Below are 17,038 nucleotides of genomic sequence, written 5' to 3' on the forward strand. Positions count from 1 at the left end.
TGCATCTATTCATCCTATTAGCTCCAGATTCATAATTTGACTGCTTATAGACCTGATTCTTAAACAAAAAAGATAAAATAGGTCACTCAAGTTCTTACACCAGAGGCTGCAGATGCACTCAGCTCAAATAAGTCACTCGAGTCCTTAATATGGCCACAGTGCATCACAATATCATTATCACAAACCCTATCCTGTCTTGGGTAAATATATGCATTCTGGTCATTTACAAGTGAGAAGTGGTCAGAGTTCATGTCAAAAATGAGATATTCCTAGCACATCTAGCCGTGCCAAAAATATCTAGAGCAAGCAACATGACCTAGTACTTTTTTTTAATTTTTCATTTTTGCTTCCAAGTTCCTCCTATCTTTGTCAAATGTCAACTTTGGAAAAATATTTCCTTTTCAAGGGTGTGACAATTATACAAGTAATTAAAAAAACAAGCTGTCTCTTGACATATTTCTATTTCACCCCCCCCCAATTTTACCCCAGTATCTCTGTTGTAATAATTCATTCAACAAAATATTCATTTCTAAGAACTGTCACCCAAAAACCAAAATAAGGGTGTGTATGTGTCCAAGCTCAGCTACCCCAAATCCTCAAATCTTCCTTATTAAAGAAGAAAACAATTGAGCTAACAAGTCCTCACATTGTATCAACCCAGTTCAAGACAACCAAAGAGCTCCTGACACTAGAACATGGGTAATGTGAAAACCATCAAAGGGTTAGGAGAAACAGGAAGATGGAAGAAGGATATGGGATGTAGGGATGGGGAGAAAGAAGTCAATACAGAGTATAAGATGAAATATGAGAATGTACCAAATTATGCCATTGACTGCTAATAAGATATCCATCAAGACAACTTTGTGAGTGCATCAATTCAAAGGCCACAACCAAAATGAACATATAACCATTGGGTGTCCACAATGAGTGATCACATGGTAAGGGTCATACAGTTCTGGTGGCCATGGGAGAGAGGATATGCAGAGGTGAAGGACATGGTCCCCGCTCTCAAGAAGCTGACTTTCTAGCCTCTCAGTGATCATGGCACTATCAAGGCCAGCCCAAAGAGATTCCCAACCAAAGGGCAATAGAACATGGGTCATGTGATTTGGATCAAGAGAGATGAGTGAAAATTCATAAGGCAAAATAAAAAAAAAAAACAAAAAACAGAAAGAGGAATAACAATTTGCTCCAAATGGCTTGCAAATGACAGGAAGCAGTATGTTTAAGAAACAAACTATTAAAGTGCCGAGTATCTACAGACTGCATGTATGGACAAAAGTAGCTGGAGAGAAAAAAGAAAGGTAGATTGTATATCGTTCTGAAGAAGTATGAAATAGATTCTAATAGGAACAGAAGCTACTAAAGAGGTTCATAGGGACAGAGTGGAAGAGAGGGAGAGAGGGGCATTAGGATGAAGACAGGCAAGGAAGGGAACCAGCTGAAGTGGGGGTAGAAGCACATAGACTCTGAAGTCACTATATTCTGACAGCTCTGGTACATTTTAGTACTTTTCAAAATTTTTGTTTTGCATTAGACTCAGTTTAATTATTTTTTAAAGAAAAAACCTCTCACAACAATTATCAATGAAGCTTTCAATCTTGGTTTTGTAACAAAACAGAAATGATTGTACATTTTTTTGTAACTCCCCAATACAGAGAATATTTTCATCGTCTGACTAACGATACTCCCACACAGTTTATCCTTTCCTGAAATCAAAGAGAGAAGCTAGTGAGACTTTTTAAATTTGGGGACACAACTTAAAACACATGAAAAATGTAGTTTGGGGGCACCTGGGTGGCTCAGCGGTTGAACATCTGTCTTTGGCTCAGGTCATGATCCCGGCGTCCTGGGATCGAGTCCCACGTCAGGCTTCCCGGGGGAAGCCTGCTTATCCCTCTACCTCTTTTTGTGTCTCTCATGAATAAATAAATAAAATCTTAAAAAAAAGGAAAACTGTGGTTTTTCTTAATTCACATTTTGTCATCATTCTTGTGAGAATCCAAAGGTTCTCTGTGGAGAGTTATTTGTTGAGTGCTGGCATGTGAGCTCTCAGAGAACCAGGGTTTTGCTGGCTCTCGGCACCTCCCCAGCATGAGCACCTGTGTCAGATGTGTGTGGGCGCAGCTGTCCACTATGAAGCATTCAGACCAGAGTGTTGAGGTCTCAGAGTAGAAGAATGAACCCTCTTTGGTTGAAAAGATAATCCCTGTAAGTCTTACTCCTCAGAGCAATGTCATAGCCCTTTGGAAATTACACTATAAAACATGAAATCTTGAAAATGTGAGCAAAGTGCTAGGAACATGACAAAATGTATGATCACTGAAGTATGACGTCATTCAATAGACCTGAAATCAGGCTCCAAGTCAAGACAGTGTCTGGAAAAATGGGGGGGGGGCACCAAACCCCACTCTTTCTAAGAGTTACAAGTGCCTCTGCATTCTGTGAACAGAACTATATAGCAAAAAAAGAATAGCAGATGGCACAGATGACAGTGTAATCCTAGAAACACAGAGATCATGTTTCAAAGTTAAAAGCATGTGGCTCATTAGGACAACAAACTCACCCCCTCCCCTCACCCCCAGAAGAGCAGAGATTTGTAATCTGTAACTGGTCAGAACTAAAAGGCCAACCCACACTCTGATCAGCCTCCACAAAGAGCTTCTTGACATAATTCTGAGGCTATTAGGATCTAATGATCTGAAAAATATTTTTGATTAGAGGAGTGCCAGATTGACAGGTATCAGAGGAGAGCAAGGTAGCACCATATCACATTGAGCGTTACTATTTCTGTGATAATGAATAGACTGTTCAAACTTGGGTCCTCCATTTTCATTCTCAAAGGAGACAACTGGCGCTCGGGAACACTTAATTACCAAGTCACCCTGTCCCAAGCCACTTACCCTGTGGGTACCCAATAAATATTAATTAAGGATGATGATAAAGAGCTGCTCATTCTGGGGTGAGACAAGTCTGCTGTTTAGCGGTGCAGCACCTACCCTTATAGGACACCACAGGTAGAAGAATGAGGCAAAACGATTTTTCTAATTGAAACCACAGGGGGTCTTTAGGTAACAGAATGTAATTACCTAACCTGGAATTTGGCCAGAGCAATGGGGTGTATGCCTCATGTTTTCAAAGAAAAGGTCATGATTGTGCAAAAGCGGGAGATCTTCAATCCATAGTGACATTAAGTGACAAAACTGACCATGGTGAATGTTCAGTTGTCAAAGGTAAAAGATTGCCCTGGAAGGATAATGCAGTATTGAGGTTTTTTAGTAAGGGTCTATTTTGTAGGGGGATATCTATTTGAAATAATTCATAAAAAGAGTCTGAGGAATTAGACCCTGCTGCAAGCCAGGTATCTTTCCTACTCTGCCTCCTTATTATGAAAAGTTGCTTTATGTTGGAAAGTGTCAATAGTTCATCAGACATCAGGGGAGAAGGAAGTGAGGAACAGGTTCTTTCTCTCTTAAGTGCTCTGCTAGGCCTGGTTTGCTACTCATGCATCTTTTTTTATCCTGAGGAGTTTTATCCCTTTTGATTTTATCATCCTACTTACTCTGATCTTATAACATTGTAACAGTGTTCTCATTTAGCCAGAGAATAATGTTTTGGCTGGTAAAACCAGCATTTCCTCCTCTTCAGCTTTAAGTGACCACCCAGAATGATTAAAATGTCCCAAGATTCTAATTATGCAAATACTTTTGATAGTCTTTCAAATTTAAATTTTACACTGCCCTTGTTTTTAAATCTGCAACTGATGTGCTTATGAGCTTATTTTATTTTGTAAGTCTCTCTAGGAGTACTGATTTAAATTGCTCCATTTTTGAGGGCTACAAGGGAAAAAAAAATCAAATCTACAGATGGCTAGCATCTGTGGTTCTACAGTGTTAACATGTACAATAACACACAGTCTCTAATTGAATACAAGAACGTAACTCAATCGAGGGTCTGTGCTAACATCATAAACCATGACAGTGCAGCCCAAGCAATTAATAAATAGTAATAGCATCTCTCAATTGAATTGTCAGGAAGGGGCATTGTATTGGAAGTTTCTGCAATATACTTTTCTTGAATTACACCTGCTAACAACAATAACAACAAAACTGGATGCTCTTCGAAGATCATCTTGCACTCATTAATTTTTAATAGGTGGCGCTAAAGAAAAACAATAACAACAACAAAAAGGAAGACGTATAATGAACAAAGAGAAAGTATTTAATAACTGAGTACTGTTGTTTGGGAAGAGTTTTGGTCTCTGTGACATTGTTTCAGCTTAGTAAAATCCATCTGAACCTACAGATCCCCTCAGTGTCATTTAAAAAATCGAAGTAAACATCAGAGTTGAAAGAAGTAATATAAAGAGACAGGGCAATCTTCTAAAGCTACCAGGCATTTCTTCCTGCTGCTGATAAACATATCCTTGAACAGTTCAGAGAACTAAATGAGGAAGGAGAATTTTGTGAATATTTCGAGCAATAGGCTGAAATGAATCACATCAAGATCACAATGCTACCCTGGAAGTACTATTTTCTGCCCTAACTTCATTTCTAAAAGGACTTGTCCTAGTTCTGTTTTAAAACCCATTCCAATTGATTTAGAGTTCAAGCTCATCTATATTTGTGGCATGGCTGCATTTTCTTTGCTTGCACTAGGAATTCTCTTTGGTATGGGCTAGTATGTGGTAGAGGAAAGTATGAGAGAACCTATGTAACACTGGGTTTGGGGGCACAAGAATCAGTTTTCTTTCAATGACCTATTATTTCTGAAGGTGAAAAACTCTTGATACTGACTATATAACGTTAGACTAACTTTACAAATTCAAATAGTTATTGACTATAACCGTAAAAGAACTATAAAGATTAATTTCTTTTTGTTTGCCTTGTTTTTAGGTTGTGAACAATCAAAACTAATTTAAGTTATCCTAAACAACACAGAAATTTCATTGTAAGGATACTGGACACCTGAAGGCATCCACATGAAAGAAGAACTAATTAGGTAATTCAGGAAGAGGGTGGGCAACCACCACAGAGTATTGCCTTCTGATGTTCTGGCAACTTCCTTAACATGCACTTCTTCCCAACTCCCATTATTCAAATTTCCAGGAGAACATCTGCTGCAAGCTGCTAAATCCAGCCAGTGTTGCACATCTTGCTTCTGTTCTAATAATCTATGCCAGGGAGGCTGGGTCATAAAACATATATAGCTACTCTCGGCACACCCACATGATCCTGTGGGCAGAAACCATGTTAAAGAAGTTGCCATGGTAGGCTAGGGAAACGTCCACAAAGAATTTTCAAGCGCAACTCCCATTTTGCCATGGTCAACACTGCCTTCCGATTTATGTCAATTCTGGCTGTCTACACTACCAAATGTGTGAACGTTTAACTTTATAGAGAAAATTTTATGTTACTTTGTGGACTTAAGAGAAAAGTAGCCTGATTACTTACAAGTTTATTGAACTATGAGTTTGCATTATCTGAACAAAACTCGTGGTGGCATTTGAAAATTTTGACCTTGAGGCCTTCTCAACAAATGTGTGTGGTGTTCATTTTAAAGTATTAAAATAAAAACTTTATATTAAAAAGTTCCACCATTATAAAAATTGTATATCATCTAAATAAATTCATTTGCCTTTGTGGATTGAAAATGTCATCTAACCACAGTTCATCAATTTTAGAGACTGTATATTAAAATTATTCATAATAGTCTAAATGAAATCTTAAAAATATGAATTATTGCAGTTGGTTGAATATATTAGGTTTTTCTTATCCTAGTGTTTTTTATCTAGGGTCATCTGTTCAGTCCAACTTTAAGTCTTGCTCATAACAGACGAAGGTAGAGTTAGAAAAATGGCATAATTGGATTTTTTAAAAAAGAATCTTCTATTTTCCCAAAGAAGAAGAGAGAAAACACATTTACTGTTACTTCTTTAAACCTTCACTTCACTCGAAATCATAGTTCTCTTCATGTGTTGACTTCAAATATGTCTGTTTCACACCTATTTATATTTGTAACTTTCTCTATTTGTAGGAAAACCCTCTACTAATCCTCTTTGGACTGGACTCATAGTGTCAATAGTTGGCAAAAGATTGAATATATAGATGGATGAATGAATAAGCAAGAAATCATATATCACACATAAGTATTGAGAGAGTTTCCTAGCTGCCCCTGAGTTTATCCTCCAAATATTCAATTCTATTACTTACTTATTAAAAAGATTTTAACTTAACTCCTTATTGTCTAAAAAATTAAGTTCTTCTACATCCTCTAAGCCTTCAAAACTTTAGATAAGTTTGCTTTCCTAGACTTTTCTCAATTGTTAAATTTTCTGCAAGAAGTGTATTTTCTTACTTCTGGTACTATTGTTGCTTTCTTTCATCTGATAGAGGCAGCTGCCTGTTCTTTATCTTATCTTCCATGGCAGAATGTTCTCTTGAATTTACAGTGTTAATTAAGTGACTCTCTCACATACAAAGTACTAGTTGAGTGAATCAACTAATGGATGGATCATGAAATTCTAATAATCCTTTAAGAACTAACTCTAATATCATTTTTCCATAAAGGTTATCCTAATTATTTTGACTAGAAGTCAACTTTCTTCCCTCTAAACTCCTTTCCATCACCAAGTAACAGACTATGTTGCCTCCTCAGCCAGGTGGGTCCTGGCCACACCTTCTATTCCCATGTCATTGTCTATGACTTTTACCCTATTTTATGTGGGCCTTTTTGATTTAATATTCTTTTTCCACTAGCAATTTCATGGTTTCAGGGACCATTCCTTGCTATATCTATCTATCTATCTATTTATCTATCTATCTATCTATCTATCTATCTATCTATCTAAACATTTATGCTCAATAATGAGTGTAGTCCTATAAAAACATTTACAAATATTATGTGTTCCCTTGGATTCTAGATATTTGGCTCAAATCTTTCTTACGGACAAAATGCTTAAAAGGTAAGACAGCAAGTAATTCATCTTTGATCATGCATAGCTCACTATTCTTATTCATTCAATAACAATAGTAACAATAGCAAATATTTATTGAGTGCTTACTAGATGGAACTGTGCTAAGGTGATTTTATTAGATACTCACAAAAATTCTATGAGGTAGAAACTACTGTTACTCTATTTTCAAATGAGTAAATGAAGGCTTCAGAGAAGTCAAGTCACTTGCCCAAACCACAATAAATTTAATGCAACACAAGTATATAAGATTCAATGATATATGGTCTTAATAAACATAGTTCCATAACATTTCCCATGGTATCAGTAAGTTTCCTGAGTGAATGAGTTAATGAATATGAATCTATCAAGGACAAAAATATCTGACTTTTGTTTTCACAAATCAGAACATGGAATCCCACAGCAGGAAGGGCTCCTATCAATCGCATGACCTAACCCATGCCCAATCCCTGTCCTGCAAGTACATCTCCTCTATGATTTCCTGGCTAAGATTTTGTCCAGCTTCTGCTTGGAAACCTCCAGAGACAAGGAGCTAACTTGCTCTCGCAGTGGACTTTAAGCACTGTAAGATAGCTTTGAACTTTTGGGTAAGCCAAAATCATTTTACAATGAAGCAAAATCTGCCTTCCCAAACATTCCATTCACTTACCTATTCCTTTTCCCTGTGATCACATAGGATAATTGTAACCTCTTTCTCACAGTGGCTAGCACCACATCCCCACTGGGAATTCTCTTCAATAGACTAAGCCTTCCCAGATCTTTTGACTGCTTTTTACCTTTGCATAGCACCAGGGATAGCTTATTGGAAAATATGCAAAGCTTTGTACAAATTATTAAAAATAGCCATGTAAATTTTATAAAATTACAAAAACTGAATATAAAATAAAAGGAGCCATTTGCTCAAAACTTCCTTAGCAGAATTATGTATTATTTAATGAAAGCTAACATATGTTAATTCTTTCTTCCTTTGTGTAGAAGCTGTATTCAGCCCATTACATGCATTATCTTATTGCATCCTTATAAGATGTCATGATGTAGGTGCTATTATTAATAATTTTTGTAATTTCATTTTCTAGATCATGGAACTCAGTCCCAAATAGGGTTATGTGCTCCTCAAGGATGTTCAAGTCGTGGGTGAGAGTGACAATAACAATAATCTCCCTAATTTTAAAACTTATGCTCTTAGTCACTACTCTACACTGCCTCATAAATTGAAAATGATATATAAATAGACATTTACTAAGTATATAATGCAATTTGAATTTCAAAGATTTCTGTAATTTTACAATGATATAAAGGCATCTCTGCTATCTCATCAATTTCTCTCTTGCTCTACCTAAAGCAATAAAATTTACATTGAAAATACCCATTTAGCCTTTAAAATACTAACAATGCTATAGACATAACATTTAAAAATTGTCCATATTCCCTTGCTTTCTCACTCTTTTTATTTACATCTTTCCAATCTAATTTTATTTTGCTTTGCTAGGGCAACAATTACTTGAGATAACATTGCCACAGCTATTATGTGATACCCAGAGATCCCACGTACTTTGTTCATTCTCTTGATGACTTCTGACCCCTTGGTATTCTTTAGACCAGGTAGTTAGTTGAATGTGGGTGGGCAAGGGAGTAACGAGATGAATATACAGGTGAATGGCTATATGCATTTAATTGGGACTTTTAATACAACACCTTGTGGCCTGTTTAGACAAGAGCATAGAAAGCTGAGTATCCTTGACAACAGTGTGGGTATATAGAAAAACAAAAGAAAGATCAGGAGATGCACAGTAGGAGATCTAAGCAGATCATTGGGATAACAGATGACAGCATTTTGGCGAAAGCCTCAACATTTTTCAAATATGTTCGTGAAATGTACCATAGAGAATGGATCATTAGAACATTTGAACAAAAGGCATTAATAATTGGCATAGTGGCTGATGTATCACTTTAAAAGCTGATGTTGAGTGTTGTTTTCTCTGTGGTTATGAGTAATGGTTATAAGTAATGAAGTTACAGATGGAAAGAACAATCAGTGAATAAGGGAGGAAAAAAAGGCTTTTAGTACCAGTTAATTTTATTTCATTGAGGTGAGTTCCATCATAAGTAGAATGGGGCGAATTTTTTTTTCCACAAAAGACACTGAATAGCCAAAATAATCTTGCAAAAGAAAAGCAAATGTGGAGGCATCACAATTCCAGACTTCAAGCTATATTACAAAGCAGTAGTCATCAAAAGAGTATGGTACTGCCACAAAAATAGACATATAGATCAATAGAACAGAATGGAAAACCTAGAAATAAGCCCACAATTAAATGATCAATTAGTTTCATGTGGAGGCAGGGAAGACTGGCCTGAGGAAATGATCACCAAAACCCACAAAGGAGACCTGGGCCTTGGGCTCCCAGAGAAAAAGAAGAAAAAGAAGAAGGTGGTCAAAGAACCAGAGACTCAATACTCAAACAGTGATACTTATTTCAGTGAGATCTGTTCCACAAGAGCCACATCCCCTTCGAAGGGTGTGGTCCTAGAGCAGGCATCTGAGATGCCTCTAGTGAAGAAAAAGAAGAAAAAGAAGGGCCACAGCACCCTCTGTGAGGAGTGCCTAGAACCTGAGACTGTGTTACGTGCTGGACGGACAGGGAAGTTGTCCAGCTCCAGGAAGCAGGTTCTTGGTTCATCTGGGTTTCAAGGTGGGGAGAAGAAAAAGAAGAGAAAGTCCTTACAGCCTCTAGCCATGCCCCCTGCGGCAAAAGAAGACCTCTCCAGACCCCAGAGAGGACGAGGAGGTGACCAGATTTGGCAAGAAACCCAAAAAGCACAAGAAGGAGAAAAAGACCCAGGAGGCTACAGCCAAGGACCCTTGGTTCTGTGAGTCTGGGGATGCTCTATACACTTTTTCAGTGGGAAAAGATGGTGAGGAGCAGACAACCTCAGGGCAGAAATGAAAGCAGGGGAGCTTCCTCAGCCAAGGACCCTTGGTTCTGTGAGTCTGGGGATGCTCTATACACTTTTTCAGTGGGAAAAGATGGTGAGGAGCAGACAACCTCAGGGCAGAAATGAAAGCAGGGGAGCCCCAGAGAATGCAGTGTGAAGATGAAGAAGAAAAAGAAAATCCACCAGAAGGGAGATACTTCTCTAGGGCACCTTGAGTGCTCCAAGTCTGTAGAGAGAAACCCTAGGAAAGGAAGTAAGAAGGCAGTCAAAATTGAGGCTCCAGAATATATCCCAATAAGACATAACCCCAAACCCCATGCAAAGAAGAAAATGAAGTCCAAGAAAAAGACAGAGCAGCCAGGGATTGAGGAACCAGCTCTGAAGAGGAATAAAAAGAAGGGGAAAGAGAGCAGAGTAGTAGGAGAATCTTGGGAAGAGGAGCCTGACAGACTTAGAGGTGGTGTTGGAAAAGAAAAGCAACATGGATGAGGCACACATAGACCAGGTGAGGCAAAAGGCCTTGCAAGAAGAGATCGATCATGAGTCAGGCGAAACAGAAGTTTCTGAACCAAAGAAGTGGACAGGAACTCAGTTTGGCCAGTGGGATACTGCTGGTTTTGAAAACGAGGAACAGAAACTGAAATTTCTCAAACTTATGGGTGGCTTTAAAAACATGTCCCCTTCATTCAACTGCTCCTCTAACACAATTGGAAGGCCCAACATGGCTCTCAACAAGAAGGCAGCCAACACCCTACAGCAGAACCTGCAGCAGGGGACTATGACCGGGCCATGAGCTGGAAGTACAAGCGTGGTGCTAGCCTTGGCTTCTCCTCTACTCCAGACAAAATCTTTTATATTGACAGGAATGCTTCCAAGTCCATCAAGCTTGAAGATTAAAGTCTACTGTCTAGTCCTTCAAAACAGCCAAAATTGCTTTTATTATTCAGTTATGCAGTTGGAAGCCATCTGACAACTGTCTCAAATCACACCTCTGCAGTGATTAAGGAAACCTATGCCCATGTGCTTGGATGAACTGGGGTCAGAGAGCTCATGTTTCAGAAGCCAAGAGAACATATGAGTGGCTGACATCTCCTGTTTTCTGTATTAAGATTCAATCCCTGTTTGAAGACATCAGCATATATAAATAATAGCTGAATTTACTGAGTGCTTAGTATGTGCCAGGTACGTACTACTGTGTTTCCCTTGCATTAATGTAGTTAGTAATTATGAAATAGGTGCTATTATCCCCATCTTACTGATGAGGAAACTGAGGTTCAGGGATGAAGTAATAAAATTGCCTGGGTTCACTCAAAAAAAAAAAAAAAAAAGATCAATTAGTCTTTGACATAAGAGGCAAGAATATCCAATGGGAAAAAGCTAGTCTCTTCAACAAATGGTGTTGGGAAAACTGGATAGCAACCTGCAAAAGAATGAAACTGAACCACTTTCCTATATCATACACAAAAATAAATTCAAAATGGATTAAAGACCTAAATGTGAGACCTGAAACCATAAAAATCCTAGAAGAGAACACAAGTAGTAACTCCTTTGATGTTGGCCATAGTAACCTCTTTCTAGGTATGCTCCAGTGGCAAAGGAAACAAAAGCACATACACACAAAAAAGCATCAAAATAAAAAGCTTCTGTATAGTCAAGGAAACAATCAATAAAACTAAAAGGCAGTTTATAGAACGGGAGGAGATATTTGCAAATGACATATCCAATAAAACATTAGTATCCAAAATATAAGAACAACTTATAAAACTGAATACCCCAAAATTAATAATCCAATTAAAAATGGGCAGGAGAGATGAACATTTTTCCACAGAAGAAATACAGATGGCCAATAGACACCTGAAAAGATGCTCATCATCACTTACCACCAGGAAACGTACATCAAAACTATAATGAGATATCACCTTATACCAATCAGAATGGCTAAAACCAAGAACACAAGAAACAACAGGTGTTGGCAAGGATGTACAGGGAAAGGAACACTTGTGCACTGTTGGTGGGAATGCAAACTGGTGCAGCCACTGTGGAACACAGTATGGAGGTTCCTCAAAATGTTAAAAAATAGAACTACCTTATGATCCAGCAATCACACTACTGGGTATTTACCCAAAGAATATAAAAACACTAATTTAAAGGGATACATGCACCCCTATGTATAAACATACATTTACAGCATTATTTACAATAGCCAAGATATGGAAGCAGCCCAAGTATCCATCAATTGATGAATGGATAAAGAAGATGAAGATATATACATATAATTCAGCCATAAAAAAGGATGAAATCTTGCCATTTGCAATGACATGAATGGAGGTAGAGAGAATTTTGCTAAGTAAAATAAGTTGATAAGAGAAAGACAAAGGCCATATGATTTTATTGATATGTGGAATTTAAGAAATAAGACAAATGAGTAAAGGGAAAAAATAAGAGAGCGACAAAGCAGAAACAGACTCTTACTTATAGAGAACAAACTGATGGTCACTAGAAAGGAGATGAGTGGGTTGATGGGTGAAATAGGTGATGGAGATTACGGAGTGGACTTATGGGCACTGGGTGATGTATGAAAGTGCTGAATCACTATATTGTACACCTGAAGCTCATATAGCACTGTTAACTACCTGAATTCAAGACAAAAAAAAAAAAGTTTATCCTACTTATCTCACTGGTAATTGAAAACAATACTCCTGACAATTTTGGGATACTGTTGTCTCATCTGAAATTGAAGTAGATTTCTTAATGATCATGTGTGATATCTAACAATAGTAGATAGTAGACATTTATTACTTAATTCCAGGAAATTCATACTTACTCCAGTAAACAGCTCACAGTTTTAAAGATATCTTTCTTTTTTATTTTTTATTTTATTTTATTTTATTTATTTATTGATTGATTGATTGATATCTTTCTTTCTAATCTCAGTGTATGAGATTCCATTTACCTTTGAGAATGGACATTTGTCTCTGGGAAAAAAAATTCAACATAATTTATTCATCATGTCACTGTGATTGGTTCAGAAACAAGTAAGTGATCCATAAAATGTTTGCTCAAAGCCCCCTTAGCATCCTGCAGATAGTGACAAATGAAGTCATTGCACAAACTTGAGAAATACCGAGATGCCAGGTCCTAACGATAACATTAGATTCCTGAAACTAGCAACCTTACTCTAGGACTTTCTATTACATCAAAAGATTCATTGTCTTTTGTTTTTAAGCATGTTGAGTTAGACTTTTTTGCCACTTGCAATAGAGAAATTTAACTAATAAATCATGAACTAACACATCAAAAAATAACTTTAATCTGAGTAATCTTTGTAAAAAGCAGGGCTTGTACTACAGAATATATTACTATTTTCCAAATATTTATGATGATGCAATCCTTTTGTCATATAACATATAACAATTCTGGAGGGATTACTGATGATATGATAGACATTTTGAGACGTGAGTATAAATTATCACTGTGTTTAATAGATCTTAGTCTACCATATTTAAAACAGACAATATTAATTCATCAAAAATACATTATACAATAAGAAAACTAACAAGTGACATAGAATTACATTTCATGAAGGAAGACATATAAATGACAAGTGCAGAAGGTGGGATTCAGCAGAGAAAAAATTAATAGTAGAGCTAGTTAATCATTATATGCTGATTTTAATTTCTTCGTTTTGGCAAATGTATAAAGGTCATATAAAGTGTTAGCATTAGGGAAGATTCTATCTTTGTAGTGTTTCTAAGTCTAAAATTATTCCAAAAAAAAAAAATAAAAATAAAATAAAATTATTCCAGAATAAAAAGTTAATTTAAAAATATTATACCCATTTTGTGTATCAAGTTGGCAAGATTATTTTAATAGCAATATAAAATGTGGCTTAGTGTGCTGGGAAAGAGTACCCTTATAAACTGTGATGGCAGAGTAAAGAAATGCTAACTTTCTGGAGGTTAATTTGGTAATATATATCTAAATCCATAAAATCAGCAAACACTTTTGTCCCAAATTACTTCTTCCAGAAAAATAATTCCTGGAAAATAATGAAGGACATACAAATATTTACGTAGGTAGATATTTATGTAGGTAGTATTCTTTACATTAAAAATTCAAGCTATGAACATATCCAGTAAAAAGGATCTAATAAGTGATGGAACATTAATACGATGGAATACTATTTGGTACCAGAAACAAATCATACCATAGTAGGTAAAAATACCTAGCAAAATGAGAATTTTCTCAGGGTAATATCAGATGAAAAAAAAACTAGTCATCATGTAATATATGTAGTGAAATGCCAATAATATCATTATTCATTTCTGAAAAGAACGTATATTGAGTCCTATTGTGGTTGGCACTGAGGATATAAACAGCAGTGAACAAAATGTACAAAAAGGCCTGTGTTAACGGAGCATACAGTCTAGGGTGCAATAAAACCCATGAACAAGCATATTGGATAGTAAATTAGAGGGTGGTAAGGTTATTTTTTTTTTTTTAAGATTTTAGTTATTTATTCATGAGAGACAGAGACGGGGCAGAGACATAGGCAGAGAGAGAAGCAGGCTTCCTGTATTCCTGATATGGAACTCTATCCCAGCACTCCAGAAACTCCTAAGCCAAAGGCAGACGTTCAACCACTGAGCTGCACAGGCACCCCCAAAGGTGGTAAGTCTTCTATAGAAAAAATAAATTAGGATAGGATATAGGGAGTATGGGAATCCTGGAGAGTGGTGTGGCAACAACTTTAAACTGCTTGGTCATGAAAAATCTCTGAGAAAGTGATACTTAGGCAAATGCCTGAAGATAGAAGGAGTGAGCTTCGTGGCTTTGAAGAATAGTAATCCAAAGTAACTAGAAAGTACACTGGCTTGGAGGGAAGGGCATGCCTGGAGATTTCTAGAACCTGCAAGGGGGGTGGGTGCAATATACTGGAGTGTAGAAGAAATGAAAAAGAGTACTGAAAGCCCAGCAGATGGTGAACCGCATGGGTCATTGTAAGAACTTGGCCTTAGAGTGAACTGGAGAGAGCCACTTCAGGGATTTGAAGTGAAGAGGAGCACAGTGTGATTTATCTTTTAAAGGGATCATTCTGGCTAAAATTTTTTGAAAACAGAGATTGAAGGAGGCAAGAGTGAAATTAGGGAGACTTTTTTTTTTTTTTTTTTTAAGAAAACCAATGCAATGATCCAGGGAAGCAAGGATGGTGGCTTAGAATAGAATAATAGCACTGTAAGTGGTTAGCAGTGGTTAGATTATTGAGATGTTTCTAAACTATAATAACTAAGAGAACTGGATATGGGAGTGGCATGGCATGAATCAAGGACTATGTTAAGGATTTTACTCTGAGAAAATAGGATGGAGTTACCATTAACTCAAATGGGGAAGGCTGTGCTAGGGTCAGTTGGAAGAAAAGACCAGGAATTCTATTTTGGACATGTCAAGTTTAGGATATTTATTAGATCTCTAAGTGCAAATACTAAGTAAGCAGTTGAGTATGTAAATATGGAGTTGAAGAGAAATTTCATGCAAAATTAGATCTCACAAAAATAGAGGCACAAAACTGGATAAGACCACCAAAGCAAGGTGGATATTACATAGTTAAAAGAAGGTTCCAGTGAATGGGCCCTAGCAAACAACAAGATGAAAAGGTCAGACAGAAGAAAGAAAATAGCAAAGGAGACTCAGCAAGAGTAGTTAATGAGTTAGGAGTAAAATTACCCTGGAAGCCAAGAGAATGGAATATTCCAGGGGAAGGAGTGATCTACTAGGTCAAATGGTACTTATAGGTCCAGTAAGATGAGATTAAAAATGGAAAATTGGATTTAGCAAAATAGATGTCATTAATGACCTTTACAAAGTCAGTTTTAGTGGATTAGGGTGTGTTTTAAGAATGAGAGAGGAGAGTGAGTGTAGGATAATGATTTCAAGGCATATTTCCATTAAGAGAAGGGAATGATTAGGACCACTGTGAGCCAGGGAAGTGGGACCAAGAATAGATATTTTTTTTTAAAGATTTTATCTATTTTTTTAAAATTTTTATTTATTTATGATAGTCATACAGAGAGAGAGAGAGAGAGAGAGGCAGAGACACAGGCAGAGGGAGAAGCAGGCTCCATGCACCGGGAGCCCGATGTGGGATTCGATCCGGGGTCTCCAGGATCGCACCCTGGGCCAAAGGCAGGCGCTAAACCTCTGCGCCACCCAGGGATCCCAAGAATAGATATTTTTAAATATGCAATATAACAGTCTATTTCATGCTTATACTTAAAATCCAATAAAAAAGAGAAGAAGTTATGGTAAAAGGGAGAGAAGGGAAAGTTCCTGGAGTGACATTATTCAACAGAAGAAAAAGGGTGTGATCTGACACTCATTGTATTTTGCTCTATAATTCTGTTTACCTATTCAAATATTGTCTGTGAATTTTGTGGGAACTAATGTAATCTCTATTTTATCTATTTTTCACATTATTTTCACAATTTTATGTTATACTTTTTTATGACTAGAATATATTATGTTAATAATGAGTAAGAAAGCATTGAGCATTTCTTTAAATTTTGTATTGCATCTTGTTGTAACAGATGTAGAGCAAAATAATTGAACACACAATTGGTAACTGAGACTTGGGTGTGATGTTCCACCAGAAGTTTTCAAGAGTAACACAACTAAGAAATCCTACACCTTTGTCTCCCATTTTACATTTCATATAATTTCTTATTGGATACTTACTTGCCAAAAAATTTAGCAGAATTGGTTTGCGGAGATAGAAATACCATTAGTTGATGCTATGGTCTGAATGTTTGTGCTTCTCCAAAATTCATAAGTTGAAACCCTAACTCTCAAAGGTGATGGCATTTGTAGGGGGTGCCTATGAGAGGTGCTTAAATCATGAGGTCATAAGTCTACTAAACAGGCTCCAGGCACCTCCATTAGATGAGCAAAAAACCAGAAGTCTGCAACCTAGAAGAGGGCCCAAACCCAGTCATGCTGGCACTCTGATTTCATTTTTCAGCCTCCAGACCTGTGAGCAATAAATTTATGCTGCTTCTAAGCCATCTAGTCTGTGATGTTTTGTTATAGCAGTCCAAATAGACCCAAGACAGTAATTACAAGACAAACACAAAA

General features: G+C 36.9%; 1 protein-coding gene and 1 pseudogene across 2 annotated transcripts in view; one reads left to right on the plus strand and one right to left on the minus strand.

Annotated features, from left to right (window-relative positions):
• Positions 1-17,038, minus strand: part of TENM2 (teneurin transmembrane protein 2) — a 1,512,848-nt gene that overhangs the window by 722,759 nt on the left and 773,051 nt on the right. The window lies entirely within an intron of this gene.
• LOC112651827 (lysine-rich nucleolar protein 1-like) lies at positions 9,307-10,901 on the plus strand (annotated as a pseudogene).

This window comes from Canis lupus, chromosome 4 (genome assembly GCF_003254725.2).
Source record: "Canis lupus dingo isolate Sandy chromosome 4, ASM325472v2, whole genome shotgun sequence".
Classification (NCBI taxonomy): domain Eukaryota; kingdom Metazoa; phylum Chordata; class Mammalia; order Carnivora; family Canidae; genus Canis; species Canis lupus.